The sequence below is a fragment of the Anser brachyrhynchus genome, assembly GCF_964034855.1.
Source record: "Anser brachyrhynchus genome assembly, chromosome: 1".
Lineage (NCBI taxonomy): Eukaryota > Metazoa > Chordata > Aves > Anseriformes > Anatidae > Anser > Anser brachyrhynchus.
Genome location: NC_137694.1, coordinates 53177086 through 53190594, shown reverse-complemented (window position 1 = coordinate 53190594; position 13509 = coordinate 53177086).

Here is a 13509-nt window from a genome sequence, read left to right as displayed (position 1 = left end):
TGGGAGTTGGTTCATCCCTTGCTGCTTGCCTGGAAGTAGGGCAGGAGTGAAAGAGAGCTCTGCCAGACTTTTCCACTGTAAAATCAAAAAAAGTGCTTGCTGAATAATTGATCTCTGCAAGAGTTGGTACCAGAGCAGAAGGGGAAGGAGATAGGAGTTCTTCCTCTTTCCCCAGAGACAATACTGCCACACCTGAATTTTAGGGCTTTCCTGGCTCATGAGCAAAAAAAATGCCTAAGGAGTACCTGAGAAATTTAAGGAGTGCCAGAATGGGTTCTCCTTTCTTATTCTTAATTCATACGTACTTCTTACTCATTCCGGATACACCTCCCAGAAGAGGTCTACAGTTGTTCTTGCAGAAAATTAGCTGGGGCTACTGCCATCTTTTAAAATGCTAGTAGCAGATGATATAATCATGTAATAATTTACTCTGGAAGGGACCTTGGGAGGTCAATCCCAAAGCAGAGCTAACCTTAAAGTTAGATGAAGAATATGCAGCGGTCTCCATTTCTAATGTGAGCGAGTGGCCAGAACTCTTGGTCCCCCAGGGGGTAGCAGGAACTCAGTCTGGCTTTCTGCACATATGCAGGGCTGTGGCAACCACCAAAAACACCAGAAAGAGAAGAGCAATGGGGGACAACCAAGCAATCTTCTTTCTCCTGGCCATATTCTGTTTTCCTAACTCACCTGTGTGCTGTGTGTAATGCAGGTATTTCAGATATGCTCTGACAATGTCTCCTAGATGAGTGCTGGACCCCAAGGCAGGGACTCTGAAACCCAGACCTTGAATCCAAATTCAGATCTAGCACCAGGTGCAGGCACTGCTGCTCAACCCTGCCAACATGAAATACATATGCACACGCCAAGAATAAGAGCTACAGATATCGATGGAAAGTCTGTGTTGAAAACAAGAGTGCCTACAGAGCTTAAGCAATTCCAAGATCTGTTAGCAGCTGTGCAGAGATTTACAGGATTATATTTTTGTATATTGGCACTTATATGTGACCTAAATTTCACTTGAAACCGTGCCCTTTTTTGGTGCCTGTGGTGCTGCATTGTTGCTGTATGTAAGAGCAGAGCTCTGTGGTTGTGCAGGTTTGTCTCTGCAGGTCTTTAGCAACACTTAAACACTGCACTTGCCCTTCCAAAGTCTGTTTTCAAAATATAGCTTACATAATCTTTCTGATCTAGTATGCGCTAAATCACTGGAGAATTACTACAACTAAAGACTGTGCTGCTTCTTGTAATTGTCGAATTGCTTAAGGATGCTACTCTCCGTTTCTCTTAATTATTTTATCGTTGCAAAAAGTTATTTCAGTCCTTATTAGAAGACTAGTAGTTAAATCCTTTAAATTGCTTTTGCAAAGAGGTTGTGTATTGCTTTCTACACTTCTAGCACCTGATTTGTGTGCCCAGAACACATGCTTCATTAGTCCCTTTCACAAGCTAAGTATCTGCTGTTCCAAATGTAATGCAAATCACTTTTTAATGGTCACATTGACTAGATAGGAAATGCTTTTGTTGGACTTATGACTTGTAGTTAATTAAGCCAATTAGCATTTGATATAAGCACTTCTAGAAGGATAAAGCCCAAGAATAGCTCTCAAGAGATGGTGGAAGACTTTATGCAGAAAGAAATGTTATGGAAAGGGAAGGGAATGAAGCAATATGAAGTTTAAAAATAATTTCTAAGTACGTTCACTTTTTTTTTTTTGTAGTTTACAGCAGTCTCAGATGAACTGTGAGAAAAGTTGGGGGGTGAGAATCTATTCATTATGTCTTTGTTTAAGGAGATAAAACTGGACATTTTACTCAGCAGAGAAAATTGGCAGTAAAATTTCTACTGAGATCCTGCTTATATCATGAAATTATGATTTATCAGTTGTAGTTTTGACTTGCTTCCAAGATAAGGTTTTTGACTGCTTGACACCAAAAGAGACAGCAGTTCATTCCTTGTAGGCAGGGTCTCACAGTCTTTTCTGTTGGCAGAGGGATGAGAACTGTCCTTTCAGCAAAGTAAAAACCAGGGTTCTTGAACTTTAAAATTCAAATGTATCACATTCCTTCTAGTACCATCAAAGAGATGGGTATCACAGAGACATTTTATAGTTTAACCATGTGCCACCCTAGAAAACTGCAGTGTGCATGAAGTCTCAAGACTTTCATTCTAATTCAATTAATTAAAAATTCAGGTGGGAGGAAACTGAACAGAGAAAATGGGAATTATATGTCTATGTAATGCTTCTATGCTCACCCTGGAAATTTTCTAACTTCTGTTGCAAACTTCAGGCTAGAAAATTGCTGCCAATCCAGTATTTCCCTTCATTTTTGTTGTATTCTTCTTATTTTTGTGTATTTGTACCTTGAAATCTCCCTCCCAACCTGACCATACACATTACAATTTAACTTAATAACTAAACTTGCAATTGGTTCTATGAGACTGCAGCTGACTCTCCCTGGCTTCAAGAAGGTTTCATACAAATACAAAAGCTTGCTTGTGTAACAGATATTTTTTGCAGAAGGGAAATTTGGATTATTCTAGTTCTTCAGTCTTCATCTCGTAAAGAAATTCTGCTGTGGTTCTTTTACATATATAAACATGTCTTGCAAAGAGATTCTGTGGCTAATTTATGACACTGAGTTATCACACTATTCTCCCTCAGTTCTCAAAGAAGATGATTTTGTCCAACACGGATATTTCTTTCTTAGATGTGTATGTTCAGGGAGCTAAATCTCAAAAATTATATACAAATTAAAGTTAATTTTCTTTCCTCATAGAATAATCCTACATGTTATTCTGTTCTGCAAAGAGCTAAATACTCTTTACTTATACTGACTTGAATGAAAATGGAGGTGACTCACTGCATTACAGAATCAGGATCAAAATTTGGTAATTCACAGTTGGTCTCTCAAACCTTGCCTATACATACAGTTAAATTGGATTTAACTTTAGCACAAGCTAAATTCAGTAGCTGACAAGGCTCCATCCATCAGTGTGATTTATTGATGTTCTAATGTACTTTCTATTACCAAGTCATCTACTAGATAAAGTCTTTTCATTTTTAGAAAGTCTACAAAATACTGAGCTCAACCTCCACTCTTCACTATAGGATCACGCAGTGGCAAATGAGTTTGGAGATTCTTCTTATGGTGCAACACTGTTTGCAAACCATAATGATAAGAAATACTGTCCTCGAGGCTGTTTTGTGACCTATTGACAATGCTACTGTACAAAGATATTTGGGGATACTAATGCACTGCATGAAATGACATTAAGGAAAAAAAATCACTTTATTTTAATATCAGCTTCAATTAGAAACAGACTTACATGATTAAGGAGAAAGCCAGATTGGAAGAAAGTATTTCAACCTGCTGAGTGGGAAATTAAAATCAGCACAATGTAAACATCACCAGCAAAATACTTCACAGTATTTAAAACTACTAACTTTTTTATATTAACACTATTGCATGTGAAATTCTGCAGGAACCTATACCAGCTATTGCCATAGTGCAGCAGCTGCACATCCAGATGAGTTATGTTGTAGGATTCATGTCAACAGGAGTGGAGGGTGGATGTGTGCCATCCCTATGGAATTGGCACTGCCGGTTTCCTCCTTACCCCTGCATTACTGTGAGAGGCTGGGTCTCATCCAGGTGACACAGATCATCAGCCAGACAGAAGAGGTTCATGGATTATGTGAGTGATGATATGGATTTGCCCCTGGGAACTGGGTGCTCTGACAGCTCAGCACACCCAGCACCTGCTGTTTTGGAGAGTTTGCAAACTAAATTGGATGGCTCTCCTATACAGCAGACCTTACATAAACAAATGTGTGCCATTAAATTGTTGGCTGTCTTTCCTTATTGACTGGCTTTAGAGACTAAAGGTTGAATTAAACAAATGTTTTATTCCACTGTGGCTTACACCACTATGATATCTATACTTCCAGATGTCTGTGTTTTCTAAAGCTTCCTATTTGCCATTAATCTTTCTTTTACAGGCTTTCCATAAGAAGAGTTTTGAGTCATTCTGAAATGTGGACACAGTAAGATAACTGGAGCCATTTGACTTTTCATAGCATGTATTTATATCTAACAATCTGTATTTTGTATGCAGCGACACCTAAGAATCAGCAAAAGATGTAATGTTCCACTCAAGACTACCTGTCTTATCGACACAGAGACTGAGATGGACTGTGTTCATGCTGACTGAGAGGTCTGTGAATGTGACAATTCATAAGATTAAGATTTAGGAATATGATGAAAGAATTTTCTAATAGCATTTTTCTGTACATTGGCAAAAGCCCTCAACCCAAAAGAGGAATGCCTCAGATACCAATTAAGATTAACGCACAAAAAGAATCTTCCTTCCAAAGAAATTGAATGGGCTACTGGATGAGTGCACTGCAGAATGACATAGTAGACCACAACAATACAAGACACAGTACGGTTTTAAAAGAAGTCAAACAATACAACCACGGGAAGACTGCATTTTATCTCATCAACATACATTTTGCAGTAAAACTTCAAATTGCTTGTGGAAGCCTTTTGGTGCATCACAGACTATAATTCATACTGCACAAGCAAGTGATAAAAAGTGTTTCACTTTTCTGTAAATGTGTGTATACCAGCAGTATTTTATAACTCCATGCATTCCACTTTCCATGAATCCTGAATTTGCGAGGTCTCTTATTTCTGAGTCAGAAACAATTGCCAGCTGAGTGACTGACCTTTAATTACTGATTCACTTCACATTGCCGATTGAACTGCTAAAAGCCAATAGCCAAAGTAGAGCTTCTTTTGAGCTGCTGGGTGACCTACACACAAAGAATTATATATTAGGGTAGGAACCTGAGGCATGCAGTTTGCTCAGGACCAGTTTAACTTCATTCTGGCTGAAGCTTGCAGTTATGTAATTTAGGTGTTGCACAAATATGCAATTCTGTGCTTTCTGTTATAGCCTAGAACAACAATCGGGAAGTGGTAAGTCAGAGGAAAAATTCTTTATGCTTCTACATACAAACAAAGCAGAGGAACATAATTTCAAAGTGACCAGAAAGTAGGAAAGTGTCCTGAGGAGGATGCTGTTCTGGACAGGTAGTTTTAAATAACTCAGCAGCAGATGAGAAGTTCAGGTCTGTATGCATGCCTGTCTTTGAAGAAGACATTATCTAGCTGATAAAGCTTTGTGAAATGCTTAGCGGGGAACCAGATGTCCATAAATATACTGTTGTCAGGTAACAGTTGGTTGTTGTCTTAGTTTTTGTATTAGTTTTTATTAGAAATGTTCCTCACAGAACACACACTACACTGTGAAGTGTTGTGCCACCCTTTCTTGCGATTGTTGGCTAATTGGTTTCAATTAGATTTCTGTCTTAAGGAACTTTCCACTTAGGTAAGCTCTTAGTTTAACTGAAGTACAAACTTAAATGGATTATGAGACCTGGCACAAAAGGATAGGAATCAACTTAAATTGGTGAATTAAGTTTAGAATTTTGAGTTAATTTAAGATGAAGCAAAACAAGGTAGAGGAAGACTGAAATAATAGACTTCATATGGGTTATAAGTGTTTGTTCATACTGTTTTCACTAATGAATTTTAAAAGAGATTGAGTAAATCAGTGTGACTTTCCCGTGCGACAAGCCCTGCCACATCATTTAAGTCAGCTGGACCAACTGGAGTAAAGAAATGCCATATACAAGGGGAATTTTAACCCTGAAGATGTTTTTCTTTCTTTTTTTTTTTTTTCATCTGTATTGTTAAACTCAAATGCATTCAGCATAGGCAAACCAGATGCTATATACTTTTTTTTTTTTAAGTGGAGTGAAGGCTGCTAAAGGGATTCACAGACTAAACTTTTATTTCTGTTTTCTGGCAAGGTAGAAGGGTTTGGCTGTGGGCTAAGAGACACTTTGCTTCCATTTCTGTTTCTGCAGAATCATATGATATACATTATAATTTTTAAGGCCAGACTTTGGACTGTGAAATCATCTCTGGAGAAGATCACAAGGGAAAGTCTCTCTTTTTGTATACATGTATATATCCCAAACAAAGGAGTGTAAATGTCTTGCTAACACTCTACCACTGGTATACAGATGTTACAAATTATGTTTATGTTCATGAATATTCATTGCCTAAACAGTAGCAGGCATGAGAAAGTCTGAATGGAAAGCTTAATGGGAGCAGTATTGCAATCTAATACGTCTTTTTAATTTAAAAAGTAATTTTATTTTAAAAGTGACTTGAAATTCTCTTTGAGAAAATGTTTGTTGAGTTTAACTATGAGCGCTTGTATTTTAACTGTATGTTCCCCATTTTTTTTCTAAGTCAAATGCAGCGGTATTAATCAAAAGTAGCTGCTGTGTCTTAGAGCGGTATTTTTGCACTGACTTGTACAAAGATTCATGGAAAACCATAGAGAAATTTTTCTTCTATTCTGAAAGAGAGAGGCAATAACAGTTATATATAATGTTGTTTAGTAGCCTGGTTAAAACAACTATCCTCTAGTTGTGATACTGTACATTTACAGCAGATTTAACTAAAACAAGTTTTCTTCATTAGTTTTCTCTCTCATTTGCTTCTCAGATGGTACCTTTAGGTGAGAAGTTTCTTCAGTCGTACCTCCATAGCTGTATGACATGCCTTTTTCCCCCTATACCTCTCACAGTATGATCTAACTGTGCATACCCAATCTGTGGGCAAAAATAAAAACACCAAGATTTGAGCTGAAAAACAATTTTTTTTTTTCCCCTCTTTCTAAAGCTTCCTTGCAGGGTCTCTGAAGGAGAACTAGAACTCTTTATCTCTGGGTACAGTACATTCCTTGAGATTTTGTCTTTATATTCTCTCAGCCCTGTGTCACTCTGACACTGGGCGGGTTATACCATAGCACACGGTGCCAGTGCTCCTGGGCAAGCCTCTCCCACGAACCACGGTGCAGCCTGGAATCACCCATGGGACACAGTTTGTCCCAGACATGTTTTTTAGCTCTTTAGAGATGCTGCACATTCAAACCTGCCTTTGGGGTCTGCAGGATTACAGGAATTTTGAGGTTTTGTTGTAGTAATTCTTGAGGATTATTTTGTACTGGATGAAATGGGGCTGAGGTTAAAGCAAAGATAAAGGACTAGCTTGCAACCAAGTTGTGGAAACATTCATGCATCTCAAGCTCTCATCTCTGGGAATTTCAGGATTTAGAGATGGTCTCTTCTTTCCTCTTCTCTTCCTGACTATCTTGCTTTTCTGTTTTTTCACTTAAAAAAGGAAAAGGAACGGGTAGAAGAAAAAAGCTGTCAAATGTCAAAGCTGGGAACATCAGTTCTTCACAATATTTGATTTGAACTAAATTTAATCCAATTCTTTTTGTTTCTTGGGTTCTACCAACACCAAATGACATTGTCCAGGCCTTGCATGTTATAAAATGTGCCTGGAAAAGATACAACATGTGAAAAGATGTTTTTAATCTTGAATCTCTCAAAGGGCCCCAGGCAAATGTCACAGTCCCAGCTACTGAATCTGGCTGGTGGTGTCATACCTTCTGGGAAAGGCTATAAATAGCTTTACTGACTGGACAAGGAACACAAAATGTAGTCTGGGAAAAGTCTTTTTTTCCAGGAACAGGGTGGAAATGGTAGCACTGTTTATATTGACTAGGATGCTTCCATCTTCCAGTGCAGATGTCATTTCATTTTTATTTTTATTTTTATTTTTTAAGTTGGGGGGACTGACAATTGCACCAGAACACATGTGAAAACAGATCATGCGTCTGGCAAATGTCACCATACTTTGTGTTAGGCTTTGTATTAGTCCTTGCCATCCTAATTGTGTTCTGATAAAATTTACTTTTAATGGTCATTTTGTAATGTAAGAGTGAGGACTGCATGGAGGAATTGTGGGTTGCTGGTAAGTTGTTGATAACATTTTGCACAGGGAAAATACTTTTTAGCATGCTTCTATATGTTATTGCATGTTAAATCCTGGTACTTAAAATTTAGAAACTAATAATCAACTTTTTTTTTTTTTCACAAAGTGAAATGACAGATAGCATAGTTCACTTAATATGCACAGTGTTCATCATGGTAAACAGCTGATGCAGCCAAACACCTGGAGTTACAATAAATAGTATTTCAGCTGAAATTATATAGTGCTGTTATAAATCTGTGCAAGAAGAACATGTCCTTTGATATACATTATTTTTTTCCTAAACTCAAGTGGCTTATTGTTCAGCTGGTTGTCTGATACTGTCCCAACGTAGTACAAGCTAGCATTTCAGAAAAGTACTTTGTCCATGTTTCCATAATGAAATACATACAGTTGGTGTAATGCTCTCCTTCATTGAGCCTTTATGCCTATAGCACTACACAAGCAGTAGAGGTCACCATGCACCAGCTCCACCAACTTCCAAGACTTCATCTAGGAACTGGGCTGGGTAACAATTCCCATAACATTGGCTGAAAATGATGTAAAACTCTTAAGAGCTCAAGACAGCAAATGGCTGCATATGGTGGGGGGAACTTTATAATTGCTACAGGAATAACTAACTTCAGGAAAAATAATACAAACATTAAAATAATTGTAATTAGTAATCACTTCAAGATGCTTACAATTAATTTGAAGCTTTTTGGAAAACTACCCCTGCTTAACTAATCATCACAAGTCCCTGTAATTTATCCAGCCCCTCTGGGGATTGGGGTGGGGTGGGGGAAGTAAAACGACTGATCTGTGCCCTTTAAAACTCATTAATAATAAAGTGAAATCCAAATGTGGTCATTTTAGCTCTGAAGTAAAGCTTGAACTCCATGCTGAGCACAACAATAATATATAAACTAGCATGATGCTAAGTGCAGATGTCCAGCTGGTGACTATCTAGCAAAGTTTAAAACTTGTTCTACTGCATCTTGCCTTCTGAACTGTGTACAAGTTCCTGCTGATACCATGATATACTCAGCAGTGTTTGGATATTTCCATGGATGGTCTAGAGAAGAAATGTCCTCAGGCTAAGAACAACAGTGACTTTAAATATCTACAAATTATAGAGAACATTCTTGCCGTCATACCTTCTGTTATAAATTGTGCTGTGATCTACATCACATCCATAACAGTAACAAAAGTGTATAGGTTTATTTATCAAATGATTACAGTGTCATCTTGAGCTCCTCTGAACCCAACAGAAGCTTGATTGATTTAAAAGAACAGTAATTTCAACCTTATTCTTTGAAGAATGGTGCATCTGTATTAAACCTTTATTATCCTCCTTTCGGTGTCATTATTTCAACATTAGAACATTCTTTGTACTACCACCTAAATGGGGTGAAACTTATGCTCAACTATTCTGAGAAATTTTGAGCAAGTTTGAGCACAGGAGCAATTTTTTCCCTAAAATTAGGTAAAATGGGTTTGGCAGTTTTAAGAAGCGGTGAGTATAAAAGGAAGGTTAAATCATTGGAGCTGCAGTTTTATTTCCTTTAGTATTATGTTGTATAATAATTCATGATTTTGAAATTACGCCAGTTGTTAAGGTATAATGTGCAATATATTCTTCATTATGTTTTGCTAGGGAAAGGGAGGGAAAGGAAATGTAGTAATTTAAATACAATAGCCATGAAAATGTTATTAATGCTATGTTGTCCAAGTGGTATGTTTTCTGAAACAACTCGAGTGAAGCATTTTACATGTAATCTCTCCTGTTTGGATTAAAGAGGCTCATATATATAACATTTTAAACAAGCATAAGATGAAAGAATATTTAACTTTAAACTGAAGTCAAGGTGTGGCTTCATCTCATAAAGATGAGGAAATTGCAAGTAAAGCTGAAATTCTGTCCCCGGGTTATGTAGTGTTTTGATACTAGCGCAGAAGCCAAGCAGTTAGGGATGAAGAAGAGGGAGCAACCAAGTGTGCTTCAGTGAGGAGCCTTGTGGGAGTGATTTGAGAGACACAGACAAACTTTGAGATTTGTAGCCATGGCTAGTTTAGGGGGTGGGGTGGTGGTGAGGATTAAATGGTTTGTGTGTGGTGTGTTCTAACAAAGACAGTGACTCCTTCATATCTACTTTATGGCTCCGCGCAGAAGGCTGCAAAGCCTAATGGCTGGTAACAATTTGCTTCCAGCCTCTCTGAACCCCTGTCTCCAATGTTTTTTGTTTTGCCATTGTAGTAACCCCAGGTTGCATGCTGCTGAAGCATTCCTTTAAATGAAGGTAAAGCTGGGATCGGTACAAAGTCTGTTAACAATCAGTTTGGACTTGTAGAAATTAGCTATTGGGATTCCTCTCCTAAAAGAGAAAGGAGGGGGAACGTCTGTTTTTCCAGTGGAAACTCTGATTGGGGATTGGGTACCTACCCTATGCACACGGGATCTCCACGCAGAGGTTTTCTTCTCTAAGTGATAGGTTTCCCTACACACTTATTTGCTGACAGGGCTGACAAGTGGAGACATGGTTCCTAGATGGGGATTAAAGAAAGATAGGACAGGCTAAAGGAGAAGTGAAGTGGATGGGGCTTAGGGAAATGGCAAGCATCCACTCTAGCCAAAATTGCTTTAGGGTTCTGGTATTATTATTTCTACTCTGCCTCTTCGGACTTTTATTAGGGTCAGGCAGAGCCAGAGGAAATCCCATACAGCACAGGTACAATACAGCAACGTTGCCAGTAAGTCAGAAGGCTTGCCTGAGGCCAAACCAAGCAAGAATAGACAAAGTCAGCTGCTTAAGAATTTGAACAAATTAATAGTACAGTGCCCTTCTTGGACTGAGGAAAACCAGGGCCCTCCAGTGGGAGAGTACGTGTCCCTGCAATCAGGTCCTCACCAAATCTTCTATTCGAACCTCCTCCTGAGGACTGTAGTGCAGAAGGGGATGATGTGGTCCAGCTATTGTAAAACATAATGAAATAATAATAATAATGAATCTAATGGAATAAATGCAGTGCGATGCCATGGGAATTAATTTATACTCTCTGATAAAACTAGTACTTTAAAAGATTATAGAACTGATTTCTGAAGACATCTAAAATCAATCTAAAGATTTTAGTGGTGAAATATACCCATTTTGCTAAAAGTGCAAGATAATTCTATATTAGCTGTAACAGGACTTTTCTATAAATAGAGTAAAAGATTAATTCACATCTTAAGTGATCCTTCATCCTTATGACAGTTCTTGTAGCTGTTAAAAATTTCCAATAGTTTCAAGCTTTATCCTCAAACTAGACAATATTAATGCATTATGCATTCACTTGCTATATGCTCCCTCTAGTCCATATATACATTATAATATTTGCAGGCAGAACATTCTATTTAACTAGCAATCTAAAGTTTCACATCTCGCCAAGAAAACCAAAGGTTTTAGAGTAGCAGAGATTAAAAAGAAGAAGAAATCCCAGCACTGTAAATTGTAAAACTTTACACCTTACAGCTGCCAGCTGTAATCCACAAGGAGACAGCATTCTTATGCTCTTAGGAACATAGACTGGGCTATTTTTTAGCAAATACTACTCTTGTTCCCTCAGAAAGGGAAGGAGAGGGAAGCAAAAAGTTTCAAACCCCAAAAGAACCCCTTATAGAGAACATATCATTGATGAGAAGTTATTTCGTCCTTGAGTGGGGAAGGATTGTGGTGATTTGATAAGATCTGTTAAGATTACATTTTGCTTGTTATTACAGTTGAAATATAACAGCTGAAATGTTACACAGGCCAAGTCAGACTAAGCCTGAGAGGATTTGCACAATGTAGCATTTACATAAGATAAGGACATGGTGGTTTCTGGTTCTTTTAAACTGGAATACCTTTATCTTAATTATCACGTTATCAGGTTTTTGTGTAAGATGAAACGTATTTGTTTTAAAGGCATAATAAGGCTTATATTAATAACTCAATTTCCTATACATTTCAATAAATTAGCATCAGACAGAAACCACAGTACATTTAAGATTCCTGAAGTTACAGCTGTAACTTGCAGAAGTTAAACAATATGTTGGGTGCTGAAGGACTCTGGGCAGCACGTTGCCAGGCCAGTACCGTGACAAAGGATGACCATGTCCTCTTCTGAGATAAAAGGAGAGGCCCAACTGCTTCCTCATTTTTCCTCTGACAAAAGAAACAATGGAAAACTTTTTGGGGCAGGTCCGGGAAAGAAATTTCAAACATCAGCTGAAGGTCAAGTCTGAAGATAAAATGGGCTCAAGTGCAGGGCACGGAGGAAAAACTGAAAGAGAGGGGAGAGAGAAAAGCCTTTTGGACAATTCTGGATGAGAACATGTTCCTTGCTGCTGCCTATCTTTTATGAAGAAATATCTGGATCCATCATGAGTTTGTTTTTCTAGTGAAAATGTCCTCTGTATAATCTAGCCACGCGAGGCAAATGGGATAACAGTGTGAACCTAACTTTGTAAGCCTTACAGTTCAGTAGACCTTTGGAAAAAAAAAAAAATCTGTATTCTTGATAACACTAAATATGTGCATTAGGCAGGAAAGAGATTAATTTATCTATGGGTTCACTTATGTATAAACAGTGGCTATTCAACTATTTCTTGATCGTATCTTTTAATTGTACCCTTGCCAACTGATTTTGACTTTTTATTGGAGACTTCTGTGTCCATTGCTATGGGACATACTTGGATCATATCTCTAGTCCCATACAAATGAATACAATCAAAGAGATATGGCATTTGTGATTGCTATATTTGTGCTAAGCTTGCATGCACAACAATCCTCTCTTTCACACTGATTTTCTTTTTAATGTTTTGTATGAAATACTTCTGCAACATAAAATCAAAAACAAAACACTTGTATTACAGAAGAACTCCATGAAATCCCTGGATTTAGTCTGCTTTAATTCAGATCTGTGCAGTTAGGCTTAGTACTAGGTAAGCCTCTGAGCAGAATTAGGAAATAGATATTTACTTACACCACATTTTAAAAAAATATCTCTTCATCTGTGGTTTTCAACATGACTCTGTCACCTTATGACATTTTCTTCCAGTTATGAAAGAGAGGCAAGAGTCATATGGAAATCTGCTTTTACTCTGTGGTTCTTTTGGTCTGAGGCAAGCCAGAGGAAAACTGAAATAGTAAACACGAGAAATTGGTGTCTGGAGCTTATGCATGTGCTAAGCTGCAGTTACTGGGGTTGACCCAGGAATAAGCAAATGAACTGTAAGATCCAGTGGAGGCTTGACTAGATCGTTCTGGAGTTCTCTTTTTGGTCTTAAATCCTGAGAAACCAAGTCCCTTCACAGTGCTTCAAAGACAGGTCATTATCATCTTTTAAGGAACATGCCTCTTCACTGGGCTCGGGCTGGTACAAGGGAATAGGCACCTTCCATGTGGTGTGGCTGAAAAAAAGTGGCTCTCCATCAGGAAACCTGCCTATTCATTGGACCAGCATTTGGTATAAAGTGTTTTCCTTGCAGGCAGTGAACAAACCTGCCAGCAATGTTCTAATGCTGGAATGGAGAACTTTCCAGAAGTCATTTTTGTACTAATTTCCCAACTGTTTTGCCCTAAGAGGAAA